Consider the following 20,418-nt stretch of genomic DNA (forward strand, 5'->3'; position numbering starts at 1 on the left):
CTGTGCTCATCGCGGCAAACGAGCTCCTGCGCTACCGTCCCGTCGACGACGTCTACGAAGAGTGGCTCGACCGCGTCGCCGAGCTCGTCCGCGCCGCAGGGGGCTCTCCCGCGCCGTCCGTTCCGCTGCGCCACACCCCGCCCCGCGCGGGCGACGAAGCTCCGGGGGCATACCAACTGCCTCCTCTCCAAGAAGACGCCATGGCTCCAAGGCGCGGGGCCCCTGGGCGGAACCCGCTCCGTCAGGTGCCAGCGCAGCAAGAACGGAGCTGCCAAGAAGTCCCTCGCCCGCAAGGGGCTGCCCGGGCGCTCCCTGCTCCGGCACGCCGCGACCCTGCTCCAGCCCCAGCACGCCAAGACCCCGCGCTGCTCCTAGCTGCAGCGCGTGGGGACCCTCAAGACCAAGCTCTCCACCAGCCGAAGCCTTTCGTGGCCACCGCAGGCTGCCGTGCCTACACCACCGAGCTGCGTAGCGTCGCGTGGCCCGGCAAGTTCAAGCCAGATCTGCCTCCTCGTTATGACGGCATGACTGACCCTGCAGAGTTCCTCCAGCTCTATGAGCTGGACATCGAAGCTGCCAGCGGGGACGAGAAGGTCATGGCGAACTGGTTTCCCATGGCGCTCAAGGAAGGAGCTCGCACCTGGCTCCTGAATCTGGCTCCAGGCACGATCTCTTCCTGGGACCAGATGCGCACCCGCTTCATCACCAACTTCCAAGGTACTCGCGACCGGTCACCCGCCGTGAGCGACATGCGCCGCATCAAGCAACAACCCGGAGAGACCCTGCAAAAGTACATCCAGCGCTTCAACAGCGCGCGCCTCAAGATCCCCAAGGTGTCCGAGGAGGCCATCATCTCGGCCTTCTCCGATGCTATGCGCGACGTCAAGATGAAGGAGGAGCTGGCGATGCATGAAGACTTGTGCACCTCCCTGGAGCTGTTCAACTTGGCGACCAAGTGCGCCAGGGCTGAAGAGGGACGCCTCTCCCTCCTCGAGCTGCCTGCCGCAGACCCAGAAGAGAAGAAGCCCAAGGCCAAGGACGTGAAGCGCAAGGGGGCTGCCGTGCTCGCGGCAGAACCAGACACCAAGCGGGGCAAAGATCTGCCTGAGCCCTCCAGGGACAGCCGGTACTGTGTGTACCACGACCTCCACACCCACAACACCAACGAATGCCAAGAACTCCGCGCCGTGCGAGAAGGAAGGATCGACCGTCGTCCCGACCGCGCCGATTGGGGCTACGGCCGAGGAGGAGGAAGAAACGCAGGACACTGAGAAGACCGTGGCCCGCGCACAGGGTGGCACGATCAACCTCGCGAGGATCGCTGGCGAGATCTGCCTCGCGAGGGGGACTGGAGGGATCAGCCTCGTGAGGATCGCCCAGAGGGCAACGCAGGCCTCCCTCCACTGCCGCCTCAGCCAAGGAGGAACGAGGACCGCCATCAAGATGAAGGGGCTGGGGGCTTCCAGGAGCCGCGCGCAATCGCCTGCATCCTGGGCGGAGCTCAAGCCCCAGCCTCCCAACGCATCTTCAAGCAGTTTGCCCGCGAAGTGAATGCAGTCCTCCCCAGGCTTGAAGCAACGCGCCCTCTCAGGTGGTCGGCATGCGCCATCACATTCAGCTCAGCGGATCAACTCAAGTGTGCGGCCACAGCTGGAGTCTCCCGATGCTTTGCTCCCCAGTCATCAGCAATGTACTGGTCACCAGGACCCTCATCGATGGTGGGGCAGGGCTCAACGTCCTGTCCGTGGAAACGTTCAACAATCTCCAAGTGCCCTACGACCAGCTTCAGCCAACCAAGCCCTTCTCCGGAGTCACCGACGGCTCCACGATCCCGATTGGGCAGGTCCGCCTCCCTGTCACCTTCGGGGCACGCAACAACTACCGCACCGAGCTCATCGACTTCGACGTCGCCCACATCCGCCTGCCGTACAACGCCATCCTCGGGTACCCAGCGCTGGCCAAGTTCATGGCCATGACTCACCATGGCTACAACGTCCTCAAGATGCCAGGAAGTGGCGGAGTCATCACGGTGCCCTGTGAAGAAAAGGATGTAGTGTGTTCCCTAGAGCGAGCCTTTCAGGCCGCGTCACTGGAAGACCCGGATCGCGGAAGCAGGAGGCTTCCCGAGACCACCCCCAAGAAGAAGAAGACGTCGTCCGGACCGGCCCCTCGGGAGGCGGGCCCCTCAGGGCCCGCATCTGCCCAGGGGGAACCTCCTTCAATCACATAGGAAAGCGCGCCCGGTGCCCTCCTCAGGCAGGGCTCGGGGGCTCTCCCTTGGAGGGCCACCGACCTAGCCAGGGTCACGAGGGAGGCGCTTGGGCACCACATGGAGGCGTGTTTCGAAGCACGTTTCCCTCAAGAAGGAGCAAGGCAAGGAAGGTCAGACCCGCAGGTGTTTGTCGACAAGGCCATTCAAGAACTACAGGAATCAAGAATCATGAGAGGTTGCCGCCGTCTACCGGCTGTGGCTCCCCATCCAGGCGAGGATGGTGGGCTGCGCGTCTGCATCGACGTACCAGGGCTCAACCAAGTCGCTACGATGGAGCGCCTCTGGCCCTCGCGAGTGGGGCGCTGCGGGGGTCCGCCCCACATCTAAGTTCGCATGCCTTACGGCTTGCCGAGCGCGGTTGCTACGCGCCAGCGCCTCATGAGGGGCATCATGGAGGCTCAAGAAGACAGGCGTTCCGCAGCCTTGGCGGAGATGGAGATGATTCGCGAAGAGCTACCAGTGCCTCCGGAGCCTCCCGAGGCCCCTGCGCCTGGGGGCTCGTGAGGATCGGCTTCCGCAACCCACCGAGTCTGCCGCACCAACACCCCTTCACCCTCGACACCCTCAGTTGACATCTTACAAGTTTCATTTCCAGCTGGGAGCGCCCTCCCAGGGCTGCATCGTTCCCAGGCCGCATGGGTCCGTCCCTGCGGTATGTATCCCTTTTATTTCATGTCGTTAGCTTGCTTTGATGGGGGCGCCCCTCGGGCTGCATCATCCCCAAGTCGCTCGAGCCCGATCCAGCGATGTTTACCTTCCCAGCATCTGTTTGAATGAACCCCCTCCTTCGCGGCTAACGTGTTTGATCTAGTTGCCTGCTCAACTGACGCCAACTGACGGAATTGCTCCCATAACGGCACGACGCTTGCGCATGGGTCCGTCCCTGCAACGCCGACAAACCTGAATGGCTGAGCTCTGGCCGCGGCAGCCCCGCATGACGCCACCTCGTCAAGCCTCCAGTGCCTCACCTCCCCTCGGAAGCAACTAACGGCAGACTGATAATTGTCATGGCAACCTCTTCTTCCTTCTATGATGAGTTTACAGGATCCCCTAAGGGAGTTGCGCCAGGCGAGGCACTCGCGGCATTCCTTTCACTCTCGTCCGCGCGAACCGCTTGCACGTTAAAGGGGGGTGCCTGAGCATCGCGACTTAGGGCTCCTACTGGCTCTCCAGCCCTCACCCTCTGGCCTTGACCACGGCATCGTGACCTGGCATACCAGCAACGGCTGAGACTAGCTCGAGGGCCGGGACCCGAGGACGTAGAGCAGAAAGGGGAGCAAAGGCGGGGGAGAAGGGGCACGCGAGGACCTCGCCGAGCGATTCCGCTCCTGCCGACGCGCGGACTCGACGACACACCAGGGATAATCCCCGACTCTCGAGATAAGTCACCGCCCGAAAGCACCGGCTATCGTAGCACTACCCCCGCACCTAATGCAGTTCCGTGTCAGCGACGCCACTCTCCTTTCTCACCGAGCGACGGCTGCTTGGGCGCCAAAGGGGACCTCCTGAGCATCGCGACTCAAGGGCTCTTACCGGACCCCGGGTCGCTCACCTCCTGGCCTTGACCACGGCATCGCGACCTGGCATACCAGCGACGGCTGACGCCGCCTTGGGACTGGGACCTGTCGATGCAGAGCACCAAGCCCTCGCGAGGTTCGAAAGGGAGAACCGAGCTAAGACGGAATCAGCAACTCGCACAGCTCTACAGCAAGAGTTATGTATTAACAAACAGGATTACAGGCATCTTACAAGCCCCCATGGGGCGCATCTTGATTCTGAAGGAAATATGCCCTAGAGGCAATAATAAAGTTATTATTTATTTCCTTATGATCATGATAAATGTTTATTATTCATGCTAGAATTGTAATAACCGGAAACATAATACATGTGTGAATACATAGACAAACAAAGTGTCACTAGTATGCCTCTACTTGACTAGCTCGTTAATCAAAGATGGTTATGTTTCCTAACCATGAACAATGAGTTGTTATTTGATTAACGAGGTCACATCATTAGTTGAATGATCTGATTGACATGACCCATTCCATTAGCTTAGCACCCGATCGTTTAGTATGTTGCTATTGCTTTTCTTCATAACTTATACATGTTCCTATGACTATGAGATTATGCAACTCCCGTTTGCCGGAGGAACACTTTGGGTGCTACCAAACGTCACAACGTAACTGGGTGATTATAAAGGAGCATTACAGGTGTCTCCAAAGGTAGATGTTGGGTTGGCGTATTTCAAGATTAGGATTTGTCACTCCGATTGTCGGAGAGGTATCTCTGGGCCCTCTCGGTAATACACATCACATAAGCCTTGCAAGCATTACAACTAATATGTTAGTTGTGAGATGATGTATTACAGAACGAGTAAAGAAACTTGCCGGTAATGAGATTGAACTAGGTATTGGATACCGACGATCGAATCTCGGGCAAGTAACATACCGATGACAAAGGGAACAACGTATGTTGTTATGCGGTCTGACCGATAAAGATCTTCGTAGAATATGTAGGAGCCAATATGGGCATCCAGGTCCCGCTATTGGTTATTGACCGGAGACATGTCTCGGTCATGTCTACATTGTTCTCGAACCCGTAGGGTCCGCACGCTTAAGGTTACGATGACAGTTATATTATGAGTTTATGCATTTTGATGTACCGAAGGTTGTTCGGAGTCCCGGATGTGATCACGGACATGACAAGGAGTCTCGAAATGGTCGAGACGTAAAGATAGATATATTGGAAGCCTATGTTTGGACATCGGAAGTGTTCCGGGTGAAATCGGGATTTTACCGGAGTACCGGGAGGGTTACCGGAACCCCCCAGGAGCTATATGGGCCATAGTGGGCCTTAGTGGAAAAGAGAAGGGGCTGCCCTAGATGGGCTGCGCGCCTCCCCCCTTCCCCTAGTCCTATTAGGACTAGGAGAGGTGGCCGGCCCCCTCCTCCTCTTTTCCCCCTCCGCGAATCCTATTCCAACTAGGATTGGGGGGGGAATCCTACTCCCAGAGGGAGTAGGACTCTCCTGGCGCACCAAGCTTGGCCGGCCAGCCTCCCCCCCTCTACTCCTTTATATACGGAGGCAGGGGGCACCTCTAGACACACAAGTTGATCCACGTGATCTATTCCTTAGCCGTGTGCGGTGCCCCCTGCCACCATATACCTCAATAATACTGTAGCGGAGTTTAGGCGAAGCCCTGCTGCAGTAGTACATCAAGATCGTCACCACGCTGTCGTGCTGACGGAACTCTTCCCCGACACTTTGCTGGATCGGAGTCCGGGGATCGTCATCGAGCTGAACGTGTGCTCGAACTCGGAGGTGCCGTAGTTTCGGTGCTTGATCGGTTGGATCGTGAAGATGTACGACTACTTCCTCTACGTTGTGTGATCGCTTCCGCAGTCGGTCTGCGTTGGTACGTAGACAACACTCTCCCCTCTCGTTGCTATGCATCACATGATCTTGCGTGTGCGTAGGAAATTTTTTGAAATTACTACGTTCCCCAACAGTGGCATCAGAGCCTGGTTATTTATGTTGATGTTATATGCACGAGTAGAACACAAGTGAGTTGTGGACGATACAAGTCATACTGCCTACCAGCATGTCATACTTTGGTTCGGCGGTATTGTTGGACGAGACGACCCGGACCAACATTACGCGTACGCTTACGCGAGACCGGTTCTCCCGACGTGCTTTGCACACAGGTGGCTTGCGGGCGAGTGTCTCTCCAACTTTAGTTGAACCAAGTATGGCTACGCCCGGTCCTTGCGAAGGTTAAAATGGAGTCTATTTGACAAACTATCATTGTGGTTTTGATGTGTAGGTGAGATTGGTTCTTACTTAAGCCCGTAGCAGCCACGTAAAACATGCAACAACAAAGTAGAGGACGTCTAACTTGTTTTTGCAGGGCATGTTGTGATGTGATATGGTCAAGGCATGATGCTGAATTCTATTGTATGAGATGATCATGTTTTGTAACCGAGTTATCGGCAACTGGCAGGAGCCATATGGTTGTCGCTTTATTGTATGCAATGCAATCGCGATGTAATGCTTTACTTTATTACTAAACGGTAGTGATAGTCGTGGAAGCATAAGATTGGCGAGACGAAACGATGCTACGATGGAGATCAAGGTGTCGCGCCGGTGACGATGGTGATCATGACGGTGCTTCGGAGATGGAGATCACAAGCACAAGATGATGATGGCCATATCATATCACTTATATTGATTGCATGTGATGTTTATCTTTTTATGCATCTTATCTTGCTTTGATTGGCGGTAGCATTATAAGATGATCTCTCACTAAATTATCAAGAAGTGTTCTCCCTGAGTATGCACCGTTGCGAAAGTTCTTCGTGCTGATACACCACGTGATGATCGGGTGTCATAGGCTCTACGTTCAAATACAATGGGTGCAAAACAGTTGCACACGCGGAATACTCAGGTTATACTTGACGAGCCAAGCATATACAGATATGGCCTCGGAACACGGAGACCGAAAGGTCGAGCGTGAATCATATAGTAGATATGATCAACATAATGATGTTCACCGATGAAACTACTCCATCTCACGTGATGATCGGACATGGTTTAGTTGATTTGGATCACGTGATCACTTAGAGGATTAGAGGGATGTCTATCTAAGTGGGAGTTCTTAAGTAATATGATTAATTGAACTTAAATTTATCATGAACTTAGTACCTGATAGTATCTTGCTTGTTTATGTTGATTGTAGATAGATGGCTCGTGCTGTTGTTCCGTTGAATTTTAATGCGTTCCTTGAGAAAGCAAAGTTGAAAGATGATGGTAGCAATTACACGGACTGGGTCCGTAACTTGAGGATTATCCTCATTGCTGTACAGAAGAATTACGTCCTGGAAGCACCACTGGGTGCCAGGCCTGCTGCTGGAGCAACACCAGATGTTATGAACGTCTGGCAGAGCAAAGCTGATGACTACTCGATAGTTCAGTGTGCCATGCTTTACGGCTTAGAATCGGGACTTCAACGACGTTTTGAACGTCATGGAGCATATGAGATGTTCCAGGAGTTGAAGTTAATATTTCAAGCAAATGCCCGGATTGAGAGATATGAAGTCTCCAATAAGTTCTATAGCTGCAAGATGGAGGAGAACAGTTCTGTCAGTGAGCATATACTCAAAATGTCTGGGTATAATAATCACTTGATTCAATTGGGAGTTAATCTTCCAGATGATTGCGTCATTGATAGAATTCTCCAATCACTGCCACCAAGCTACAAGAGCTTCGTGATGAACTATAATATGCAAGGGATGAACAAGACTATTCCCGAGCTCTTCGCGATGCTGAAAGCTGCGGAGGTAGAAATCAAGAAAGAGCATCAAGTGTTGATGGTCAACAAGACCACTAGTTTTAAGAAAAAGGGCAAAGGAAAGAAGAAGGGGAACTTCAAAAAGAACGGCAAGCCAGTTGCTGCTCAAGAGAAGAAACCCAAGTCTGGACCTAAGCCTGAAACTGAGTGCTTTTACTGCAAGCAGACTGGTCACTGGAAGCGGAACTGCCCCAAGTATTTGGCGAATAAGAAGGATGGCAAGGTGAACAAAGGTATATGTGATATACATGTTATTGATGTGTACCTTACTAATGCTCGCAGTAGCACCTGGGTATTTGATACTGGTTCTGTTGCTAATATTTGCAACTCGAAACAGGGGCTACGGATTAAGCGAAGATTGGCTAAGGATGAGGTGACGATGCGCGTGGGAAACGGTTCCAAAGTCGATGTGATCGCGGTCGGCACGCTACCTCTACATCTACCTTCGGGATTAATATTAGACCTAAATAATTGTTATTTGGTGCCAGCGTTGAGCATGAACATTATATCTGGATCTTGTTTAATGCGAGACGGTTATTCATTTAAATCAGAGAATAATGGTTGTTCTATTTATATGAGTAATATCTTTTATGGTCATGCACCCTTGAAGAGTGGTCTATTTTTATTGAATCTCGATAGTAGTAATACACATATTCATAATGTTGAAGCCAAAAGATGCAGAGTTGATAATGAAAGTGCAACTTATTTGTGGCACTGTCGTTTAGGTCATATTGGTGTAAAGCGCATGAAGAAACTCCATACTGATGGACTTTTGGAACCACTTGATTATGAATCACTTGGTACTTGCGAACCGTGCCTCATGGGCAAGATGACTAAAACACCGTTCTCCGGTACTATGGAGAGAGCAACAGATTTGTTGGAAATCATACATACCGATGTATGTGGTCCGATGAATATTGAGGCTCGTGGCGGATATCGTTATTTTCTCACCTTCACAGATGATTTAAGCAGATATGGATATATCTACTTAATGAAACATAAGTCTGAAACATTTGAAAAGTTCAAAGAATTTCAGAGTGAAGTTGAAAATCATCGTAACAAGAAAATAAAGTTTCTACGATCTGATCGTGGAGGAGAATATTTGAGTTACGAGTTTGGTGTACATTTGAAAAACTATGGAATAGTTTCGCAACTCACGCCACCCGGAACACCACAGCGTAATGGTGTGTCCGAACATCGTAATCGTACTTTACTAGATATGGTGCGATCTATGATGTCTCTTACTGATTTACCGCTATCATTTTGGGGATACGCTCTAGAGACGGCCGCATTCACGTTAAACAGGGCACCATCAAAATCCGTTGAGACGACGCCTTATGAACTATGGTTTGGCAAGAAACCAAAGTTGTCGTTTCTGAAAGTTTGGGGCTGCGATGCTTATGTGAAAAAGCTTCAACCTGATAAGCTCGAACCCAAATCGGAGAAATGTGTCTTCATAGGATATCCAAAGGAAACTATTGGATACACCTTCTATCACAGATCCGAAGGCAAGACTTTTGTTGCTAAATTCGGAAACTTTCTTGAGAAGGAGTTTCTCTCGAAAGAAGTGAGTGGGAGGAAAGTAGAACTTGACGAGGTAACTGTACCTGCTCCCTTGTTGGAAAGTAGTACATCACAGAAAACTGTTTCTGTGACACCTACACCAATAAGTGAGGAAGTTAATGATAATGATCATGAAACTACAGAAAAAGATACTACTGAACCTCGTAGATCAACCAGAGTAAGATCCGCACCAGAGTGGTACGGTAATCCTGTTCTGGAAGTCATGCTACTAGATCATGATGAACCTACGAACTATGAAGAAGCGATGGTGAGCCCAGATTCCGCAAAATGGCTTGAAGCCATGAAATCTGAGATGGGATCCATGTATGAGAACAAAGTATGGACTTTGGTTGACTTGCCCGATGATCGGCAAGCAATTGAGAATAAATGGATTTTTAAGAAGAAGACTGACGCTGATGGTAATGTTACTGTCTACAAAGCTCGACTTGTCGCAAAAGGTTTTCGACAAGTTCAAGGGATTGACTACGATGAGACCTTCTCACCCGTAGCGACGCTTAAGTCCGTCCGAATCATATTAGCGATTGCCGCATTTTATGATTATGAAATTTGGCAGATAGATGTCAAAACTGCATTCCTGAATGGATTTCTGGAAGAAGAGTTGTATATGATGCAACCGGAAGGTTTTGTCGATCCAAAGGGAGCTAACAAAGTGTGCAAGCTCCAGCGATCCATTTATGGACTGGTGCAAGCCTCTCGGAGTTGGAATAAACGCTTTGATAGTGTGATCAAAGCATTTGGTTTTATACAGACTTTCGGAGAAGCCTGTATTTACAAGAAAGTGAGTGGGAGCTCTGTAGCATTTCTAATATTATATGTGGATGACATATTGCTGATTGGAAATGATATAGAATTTCTGGATAGCATAAAGGGATACTTGAATAAAAGTTTTTCAATGAAAGACCTCGGTGAAGCTGCTTACATATTAGGCATTAAGATCTATAGAGATAGATCAAGACGCTTAATTGGACTTTCACAAAGCACATACCTTGACAAGATTTTGAAGAAATTCAAAATGGATCAAGCAAAGAAAGGATTCTTGCCTGTGTTACAAGGTGTGAAGTTGAGTAAGACTCAATGCCCGACCACTGCAGAAGATAGAGAGAATATGAAAGATGTTCCCTATGCATCAGCCATAGGATCTATCATGTATGCAATGCTGTGTACCAGGCCTGATGTGTGCCTTGCTATAAGTTTAGCAGGGAGGTACCAAAGTAATCCAGGAGTGGATCACTGGACAACGGTCAAGAACATCCTGAAATACCTAAAAAGGACTAAGGATATGTTTCTCGTATATGGAGGTGACAAAGAGCTCACCGTAAAAGGTTACGTTGATGCAAGCTTTGACACTGATCCGGACGATTCTAAATCGCAAACCGGATACGTGTTTACATTAAACGGTGGAGCTGTCAGTTGGTGCAGTTCTAAACAAAGCGTCGTAGCGGGATCTACATGTGAAGCAGAGTACATAGCTGCTTCGGAAGCAGCGAACGAAGGAGTCTGGATGAAGGAGTTCATATCCGATCTAGGTGTCATACCTAGTGAATCGGGTCCAATGAAAATCTTTTGTGACAATACTGGTGCAATTGCCTTGGCAAAGGAATCCAGATTTCACAAAAGGACCAAACACATCAAGAGACGCTTCAATTCCATCCGGGATCTAGTCCAGGTGGGAGACATAGAGATTTGCAAGATACATACGGATCTGAATGTTGCAGACCCGTTGACTAAGCCTCTTCCACGAGCAAAACATGATCAGCACCAAGGCTCCATGGGTGTTAGAATCATTACAGTGTAATCTAGATTATTGACTCTAGTGCAAGTGGGAGACTGAAGGAAATATGCCCTAGAGGCAATAATAAAGTTATTACTTATTTCCTTATGATCATGATAAATGTTTATTATTCATGCTAGAATTGTAATAACCGGAAACATAATACATGTGTGAATACATAGACAAACAAAGTGTCACTAGTATGCCTCTACTTGACTAGCTCGTTAATCAAAGATGGTTATGTTTCCTAACCATGAACAATGAGTTGTTATTTGATTAACGAGGTCACATCATTAGTTGAATGATCTGATTGACATGACCCATTCCATTAGCTTAGCACCCGATCGTTTAGTATGTTGCTATTGCTTTTCTTCATAACTTATACATGTTCCTATGACTATGAGATTATGCAACTCCTGTTTGCCGGAGGAACACTTTGGGTGCTACCAAACGTCACAACGTAACTGGGTGATTATAAAGGAGCATTACAGGTGTCTCCAAAGGTAGATGTTGGGTTGGCGTATTTCGATATTAGGATTTGTCACTCCGATTGTCGGAGAGGTATCTCTGGGCCCTCTCGGTAATACACATCACATAAGCCTTGCAAGCATTACAACTAATATGTTAGTTGTGAGATGATGTATTACGGAATGAGTAAAGAAACTTGCCGGTAACGAGATTGAACTAGGTATTGGATACCGACGATCGAATCTCGGGCAAGTAACATACCGATGACAAAGGGAACAACGTATGTTGTTATGCGGTCTGACTGATAAAGATCTTCGTAGAATATGTAGGAGCCAATATGGGCATCCAGGTCCCGCTATTGGTTATTGACCGGAGACATGTCTCGGTCATGTCTACATTGTTCTCGAACCCGTAGGGTCCGCACGCTTAAGGTTACGATGACAGTTATATTATGAGTTTATGCATTTTGATGTACCGAAGGTTGTTCGGAGTCCCGGATGTGATCACGGACATGACAAGGAGTCTCGAAATGGTCGAGACGTAAAGATAGATATATTGGAAGCCTATGTTTGGACATCGGAAGTGTTCCGGGTGAAATCGGGATTTTACCGGAGTACCGGGAGGGTTACCGGAACCCCCCAGGAGCTATATGGGCCATAGTGGGCCTTAGTGGAAAAGAGAAGGGGCTGCCCTAGATGGGCTGCGCGCCTCCCCCCTTCCCCTAGTCCTATTAGGACTAGGAGAGGTGGCCGGCCCCCTCCTCCTCTTTTCCCCCTCCGCGAATCCTATTCCAACTAGGATTGGGGGGGGAATCCTACTCCCAGAGGGAGTAGGACTCTCCTGGCGCACCAAGCTTGGCCGGCCAGCCTCCCCCCCTCTACTCCTTTATATACGGAGGCAGGGGGCACCTCTAGACACACAAGTTGATCCACGTGATCTATTCCTTAGCCGTGTGCGGTGCCCCCTGCCACCATATACCTCAATAATACTGTAGCGGAGTTTAGGCGAAGCCCTGCTGCAGTAGTACATCAAGATCGTCACCACGCTGTCGTGCTGACGGAACTCTTCCCCGACACTTTGCTGGATCGGAGTCCGGGGATCGTCATCGAGCTGAACGTGTGCTCGAACTCGGAGGTGCCGTAGTTTCAGTGCTTGATCGGTTGGATCGTGAAGACGTACGACTACTTCCTCTACGTTGTGCGATCGCTTCCGCAGTCGGTCTGCGTTGGTACGTAGACAACACTCTCCCCTCTCGTTGCTATGCATCACATGATCTTGCGTGTGCGTAGGAAATTTTTTGAAATTACTACGTTCCCCAACAGATTCCTCGCAGGGAACGGATCCTAAGGGATACTAACTACACGCGCTCCTGCAAAAGATGCCATCATCAACAGTGGGCCGTCAAGCGCCGGCGCCAACCCCATCCAGATCAGAGGTGGCGACAGCCAGACGAGCCCGCCCTGCTCTAGGAGCGGCGCCGGTTCGGGGGCTCGTAGCTGTCGTCACTCGTCTCCGGAGTCACGAAGATCTCGCCGGAGTCGCTGGATCCTCCAGCGCCCCCGTCGCCTGCAGAGCCGCCAAGGGAGCGGTCGACGGGCCTAGCCCTCACCATGGCGAGGTCCTGGCCACCTCTCTCGGGGCAACACTCCAGCCGGCGCCCGTTCGCGTCGAAGACCTTGAAGAACATCACCGAAGCGCCATCATACTCCAAGTGGACCGCAAAGACGCCCCTTACCCTGCAAACCCGAGCGATCTCTCTCCAGCCACGAGTCATGTAGACCTCGCCCGGGGCAATGACCGCGACCTCTGCCTCGGACGCGAGGGTGCTGCAGCCGGCGTGCTACAGCCAGAGCTCCAGGGGCTCCCCCGGCGGGATGATGGAGGCGAAGAAGGGAGGCAGGCGGATCAAGACTGGAGAGGAATGGCGACGTGGAGCACGAACTCTTGGGAGGAGCCCTCGGCGTGGACCCCAGGAGGAACAACCCACACCTTCGTGACCCGTCGGCGCCGACGACGGCGCTGACCACGGGGATCAGCATCGGCCCCTTCGAGGCCCTTGACATGGGCATACAAGGGAAGCGGGAACCCCGGCGGAGGCCGCTCGCACCGAGGCCTCAACACCACCTCACGGTCCTCCTCGTCCCGGCCGCGAGGGGCGAGCCGTTTCTTTGGCGGGAGCGGGTCTGGTCCCTCTCGAGGGGCCTTCCCCTTCTCCGCTGCAGAGAACCGGCGAATCAGAGCCATCGCGGCAAGACGGAGCAAGGATCGGGAAGAAGGAGAAGCAAGGAGGGATGGACTGGAAGGGCACGCGCAGTTCCGTACTTATAGCCGGCGGAGGCCAGCCGCCGGCCTCCACGATCGCAGGTAATCATGACACGATTTGCACGCAGGGACTTGTCCAACTTGCGCGATCACCAAGGTGTCGTGGGGAAGTGGAGACGCCCACGTCCAATCAACCGCCACGCGGCGCCCAAGGCCGCAGGCTGTTAGGGCCCGCAGCGCTTCGCCCTTGCCCTTTCGCCTCTCGGCACGGCCAAGTCCGGGCGCGCCTTGGGCCCGGGGGCTACTGTCGGCGTTTTGGGAACGGGGGTCCCTAGACTTGCCTGCCTGCGGCCTGCGGCGTGGCTCAAAAGGGGGCCCAGCATGGCCCATCTTCATCAACACAAGACTCAAGACCCTCGCGGGGCAGACGACACGGAGCTTCCTTAGGCGCGGCCTCGTTAGGCTGGCTCACGAGGAGGTGGAGAGATCAAGGCGGGGTACCTCGCGAGGTGTCCGTGATGCAAGCCATGACGATCAAAGGCGCCAGGCGGGTGCCAGCCCGCGCAACGTCCTCCTTTCCTCTTTGGTGCAAAGGGAGCAAGCGCAGCTGCAGAGTACCGAGGCATCAGGAAAAGGTTGCCATTTCGGTGCAACGAGACCAAGACCAGGAGGACTACGAGACGGAGGTCACCGTGGAGCCCAAGACGGCGTCATCACCAGAGCTTTGCGCAGGCGAAGACTACTTTTGTCAGGATAGCTGATACTTGATGTCCCCCTTCAAATTAGCCCGCCATTGTTGGCTCCCTTCCCGCTCGATATTTGGGAAGAGGACCAGGGCCTCTATAAATAGGACCAGCCGCTCACATAGCAGGGGAGATGAATAATCGGGGAAAAAGGGGGATCAACAATAGAGAAAGGAGGCAGTAGGCAGTGAGTGAGTGAGAGAGAGAGAAAGGTGGCTGAACTCCTCCCGGTAGTTCATTGCCCCAGCCAAGAACAGACCCTCGCGAGGCTGTTCCTCCCTGTACTATTCATCATCATCAGCCCCGAGAGGCAATCCACCCACCACACACTGGAGTAGGGTATTACACCACAACGGTGGCCTGAACCAGTATAAACCTTGTGTCTCTTGTGCAGTTCTTTCAGTAGTCTAGATCTTTGCGAGACGGAGTGGTAGGAGGCGTAATCTCCGTGCGCACCCCGGTGTTCGAACCTTAAGGGTCTGTCGGAACCCGAAATCCGACATATTCGAATAGGTATAATATCTTTGCAGAGGGTGTACTCTTTACCCACGAGTAACGGATTCCTTTAGTCCATCGAAACTAATTCCATCTACGGTCTTTTAGTCGAAAACACGCCTGACTTGCACACACCAGCTTAACTTTACTCGTGTCTGGAATCACCCACGACACCTATTAAGCAAAACTCTAAGTGGGGAGGCTACAACCTCGCGTAGCATGGGATCAAATTTCTATCGCGCGCTCTAAGGGGTGCCCCCCTCTCGGTCCCAACCGGAAACACCCATGCCCCCGGACCAGGTGGCATGCTTACCGGATGCAGCCGGTATCTTCCACCATGGCCTCTCTGTATGGTGTGTGCTAGACAGGGGTTGACAACTTACTGAACTGTACCCTACCTACGGCAGGGACAAGTGGCAGCACGAAACAAGTATGGGGGTTACTGGAACAAGACTCGATCTACGACCGACTTAGGAGGCTTAAGTATTTCCTGCATGATTAGTATAACAAATATGTTTCAATCCAATAGACAGTATCACTACTCATCATACCTCATCTTGCCATACCGGACACAACCGTCCCGACAGGGAACCAGAGATAAGCTCGTGTCTACCCAAGACAGAGACTTTCTCGGCTTCCTTCCGGTAGGCAAAAAAGGCATGTGAGTATGATTACTATCGCAAACATATCAAGCTCCAATAATATGAGATCACCAATATGCACCCATGAGTATGATCATATCCTCACAAAGAAAATAACGGATACTCCGCGTCACAGTGGTGTTGTAACTGTATCAAACACCACACGATAATATTATGCCAGGGTTCAAAATGCTTGCCTTCAACATGTGGAGAGGTGAGGTGCTCTCCAAAACTTTTGAAAGTTTTCTTCTCTCTCCAACAAATCCTATTTTAAATAAATTTGAATTAACACATACTATAAAAACAGTACAAAAAAGTTGTTTGAAATTTTTTGAAATAAATATGAAAATAAACTAGGCAATATTTGGGAAACAACAAAAAAAGAATCAAGTCATTTGGATTTATATTTAAAAATTTATAGCCAATCAAAGTTTAGTCAAATTCTGTTTTTAAAATAAAACAGAAAAAGGAAAATGCTTCGATGCAGAATACGTTTTCGGGGTAGGGGATACGTACTCGATACTTTACGCTTTCACTATCCAGCGTGGACGGGCGCGTGGGTTACTGACAGTGGGTCCACAGGGCCCACCGGTCAGGTTTGACGAGTCATCTCTCCCTCCTCTTCCTTTGCCCGAGCGGAGGTGGGACTCCAGCGATCGACGCCGGCGAACGACGGCTTCTCGAGGGCATCCGAGGGCAGGGATGGACCTGCCAGACCGGGGCGGTCCTCCCGGTGGTCGTTGGGTCGTCGGGGGTGGAAGGAGTCGCCGGCGGCGAGCTCCGTGGCGGAGGAGGCTTCGGGTGGTTTGGGGTTTTGCTCTACGGTGGTTCTGGGTCGCGTTTGAGGGGCTGGGCAGCTTCGCAAGACCAAGAGAGTCGGGTGGTGGCATTGGATGGGCGGGGAGGGCTCTCGTTGTGGTGAATGGGGTCGGACGGTGGCGGCGGCCGAATCGGCCGGAGACGAGGGAGAAGGCTTCCCGTCGTCGATGGCTGGCCATGGGGGGCCCTGGAGGAGTGGCTTGAGGTTGCCTGAGGGCTCGGTTGAGCTCGGGGGTCCTTTTATAGGCGGCCAGGGTCGGCTCCGCGGCTGCCGTGGATAAGCTTGGCGGCGAACCGCTGTTCTGTTGCTGCAGGGGACGTGGCGGCGACGAGCGCTTGCAGACGAGCTTGTGGATAAGCTCGAACTACTCCAGAGTGCAGCTGGCGCACGCGTGTGGCTCGGGCGGCGCCGTCCGGGGCAGGAGCCCACTGTGGCCAGTCGCTAGCCGCCGTGGCCGACCTGACGGCGGCGTTGTAGGGTGCCAGGGGCGGCTCTGCGGTGAGGGAGGGGGCGGGCGTGCTGGCTGCGAGTGGGGAGAGGCCAGAGCGGGCGCGGGGAGGCGGCCGTGCGACGCGGCGGCTCGGGCGCCCGCACGTGCAAAACGCGCGCTCTGGGCGCGCCTAGAGCATGCACAAGACGTGCTCGACAGAATGCCAGGGCTTGCTAGAGGATTAGGGCGAGGCTGGGGATTAGCAGGCCTGGGTTAGGGTTAGCTAGGAGCTTAGTGGACATGTTAGTTTGTCCAGAGGTGCAAGGTCACAGTGCAAAGACAAAAATCATGTCAAAGTTGTCCATGCACTCAAGGTGTTTGCCAGAATGCCAATGGCATCTAGGCAACTCTTGGGGTGGCCCAAATTTCCAGATTGGGGTCTCTTTAGATGATACAGAGGGTGGTGAGGTTAGTTTGCCAAAAGCTCAAACTTGTTAGTCTAAGTTTTGCAAAACTCCAGTTCTGGACAGAAGGAAAAGGGCATAATTTCATGAACCAAAAGTGCTCTAATGAGTCTGACCTCCTGGACTTAAGGGTTTGGTATGGTTTACTACAAGCAGGAGAAAGCTCATGGTCACTAGAGCAAAATTTAATAGGGATGCAGTACAAATCACCAAGCTGGACCAGAATGAAAAAGAGGTTGATTCACTCAAATCTTTCAAAGAACATCAATGGGTTTTTGCATAAAGTTGAATAATATACTCCTATGAACATCCAAAAAATTTGGTGGAAGTTTTAAAGAAATATTTAATTAGGTTGTAGTGCAAAATTGCCCACTGGACCAGATTTGAAAACTTGGTGTAGAGCTCAAAATCTCCAATGAACAGAAGATATTTTTGCATAAAAGTGATTTAAAAACATCACATGACACCTCCAAATTTTGGTTGGAATTTTAAATAAATTTATCAAATGGTTGTAGTTCAAATAGAGCTCCAAAATTAATGAAAATTCACCTTAGGGAATAAAGCTCAGAGAAAAAATAAGTATGCAAATAAATTCCACTGATAATAGAAATGTTTTTCTTGAAAGGGCAAACAAGTCCAATAATATATTTGGAAAGTTTTTCCACTTGAGGTAAAAACTCCATAATAATAAGGTAAAAAAAAGGACCTGAAACCAAAAGAACATCCAGAAAATAAAAGTTTAAATTTCCTGTCAAAATTTTAATTAATGAAATAAGGTTAAAATTTTGGGGTGTCACAACACTACCCCCCTTAAGAAATAATCTCGTCCTCGAGATTTGCTAAAAGTTGTTTTGAAAATACTACTCTTACCATTTAAAAAATAACCATTTTACTTATGCAATAAAAGTGCGGTTACCGAGAGAGGGCAATAAGTGGTGTAAAACCACAGTGGGGAACACTGGCGCTGCATGGAAAAATCCATGGTTAGGTGAAAACGAGGGATTTCTACGTTGGGATACAGTAAATTTGGAATAAATTCTAAATTTTAAAAATACGCTGGTCGTACCCGAGGGCACAGTGCTCTCACTGGCTGACAGGTGGACCCGGGGTCCACTGTCAGTCTCTTCTTCTTCCTCCGGTTCTCTCTTCTTCCTCTCTCCCGCGCGCTTTCCCGCGCTTTCTCCACCGGCGACGTTTAGCGCGTAGGGCATCTAGGCCATACCTGCGGTAGTGCGCGGTGTGCTAGCTGCCGGTGCAGCGTGCACTCACCTCGCGGGCCAGCGTGCTGTCGGCACTGCTTGCGGATTCGCCTCCGAACACCGGCGATCGGGCGACGAGCGGCGCTGGTGGACTTCGCCCACCGTACACCGATCTCGGGCTATAAAATGGCCGAGGTGCTTCTCTCTTCTTCCTCACACCTGGCTTTGCTTCTCCTTCTCCATTTCCGTTTACAGAAGCTCGAGACGAGGCTCTAATGGCGGGGGCGGTGCCGGACTGGTACGTGATCCTGGTGTGCGGAGGGATGGCGGCATTGCTGGGGCTCTCCGTGCTCCTGTGTGCGATGATCCTCGATGATCGTCGTGATGCTGCCGCTCGAGTGTTGGCTCTCCGCGGTGGCGGTGATCACGAGGAGTAGGTGTGGTGTCGGGTGCTAACTGTTGTCGGTATGCTGGGTAACTTGCACCCGGATGATCACCCACTAATCTCTCCTTCAGAGACTGTGGTGTTTTAGGGAGATGGTTAGCCAGATGCAACGCGGTTACGTGGTGTTGTGAGAAGTGTATGTGTTCGAGTGGTTGTGGTTGTGAGCCTGCTGCCGTGGTGCTGCGTGAATAAAAATCCATGTTGTGAGGAGATATATGTTGTAGCAACTTAGGGAAAAGAAATCTCACTCCAGGATTTTTCGCAAGAGAAAATTAGTTAATCAAAATTTACAGCAGCCAAAAACTACTCACCACAATTGCAACAAAATTTTATCTCATCGCACAAGATTTAGAATAACACGCATGAGTTACAACACTTAGCTAAATGCGAGAATAAAAGAACATAGCAGTGACGTCTAGAATGAAAACGGCAACTGGACGGGGTCCTGAGAAAACGTCTCTGGTACTGGGGCGCACTCTTCTTCTATCGGGGGAAGCGGATTGATCAGTCGATGAACGCGTCTCTCCTGGTCGGGCCTCAGTGGCCTGCCGATGGCGATCTGAGGATTTAAATTAGCGAGGCTTTGGAGATAACCCATCACTCGCTGGGTCAAACACTCTTGAGCGATGACATACTGGACAAGGTTGGCCAGCACTGGGTCTCTCTCAATTCGTCCACCGGGAAAAGATGTCACTTCCCCAGGTGCTGCACGGCTCGGAAAATAGTAATACCCTCGTTCGCTGGCATAGGGTACCGTGAATCGAAGGCGAACAAGCGCTTCGTGTGCAGCCGCTTCTATGGCCATCTGCGGAGTCGGCATAGATTTCCCCAGGAAGGAGACTTCCGTTGGGTCTTGGTATGAGTTTACGGGAGGGATGTGCACTACTGCCCAATATTTCGAGGTGGATGAGGTGATCCTTGACTTGAGCAGCTCGTACTGGGGTGGCTGGGTAGAACCCATGGTACTGCAGGTAAAGTCCCACAATATTTTAACAAAGCTACTCGGGGTTGCATCTGGGGTTCTCAGATAAATGCTAGGGCTCGGCATGGCAAGAAATGGTTGTGAGGGTTGCGCACAAGATGAGGGGTACTCGGCAAGGTCACAAGGTGGCCTTTTATATAGTGACTGGGCTGGGTTATTCACCGCGGTGAGGGGCACTAGCTTACTGGTTCTACTCTCATGGGGGTCGGGGTCAAAGCCACAGATACACACATCTCACAAAAGTGACGTGTTACTGTGGGTGCCGTTGGGGTTGGTTTTGGTAGCTACGCCCGGAATTAAAAATGTAACCATACATCAATATAGCTACTATTTAAATTAGGGGCGCACATGCAGATAACATTGCGGTAATACAAGATCACACAACTACAGGTTGTGGACATACTGAGACTCGGTACTACTCGAGTGACTCAGTCCACCTCGTTTATATCTAAGCGGCGTGCCTTGTGGCTGTCGAGGCTTCTCCATTGGCCTCAC

Source organism: Triticum urartu, chromosome 2A (assembly GCF_056163025.1).
Source record: "Triticum urartu cultivar PI428250 chromosome 2A, HENAU_Tu73, whole genome shotgun sequence".
Classification (NCBI taxonomy): Eukaryota; Viridiplantae; Streptophyta; class Magnoliopsida; order Poales; family Poaceae; genus Triticum; species Triticum urartu.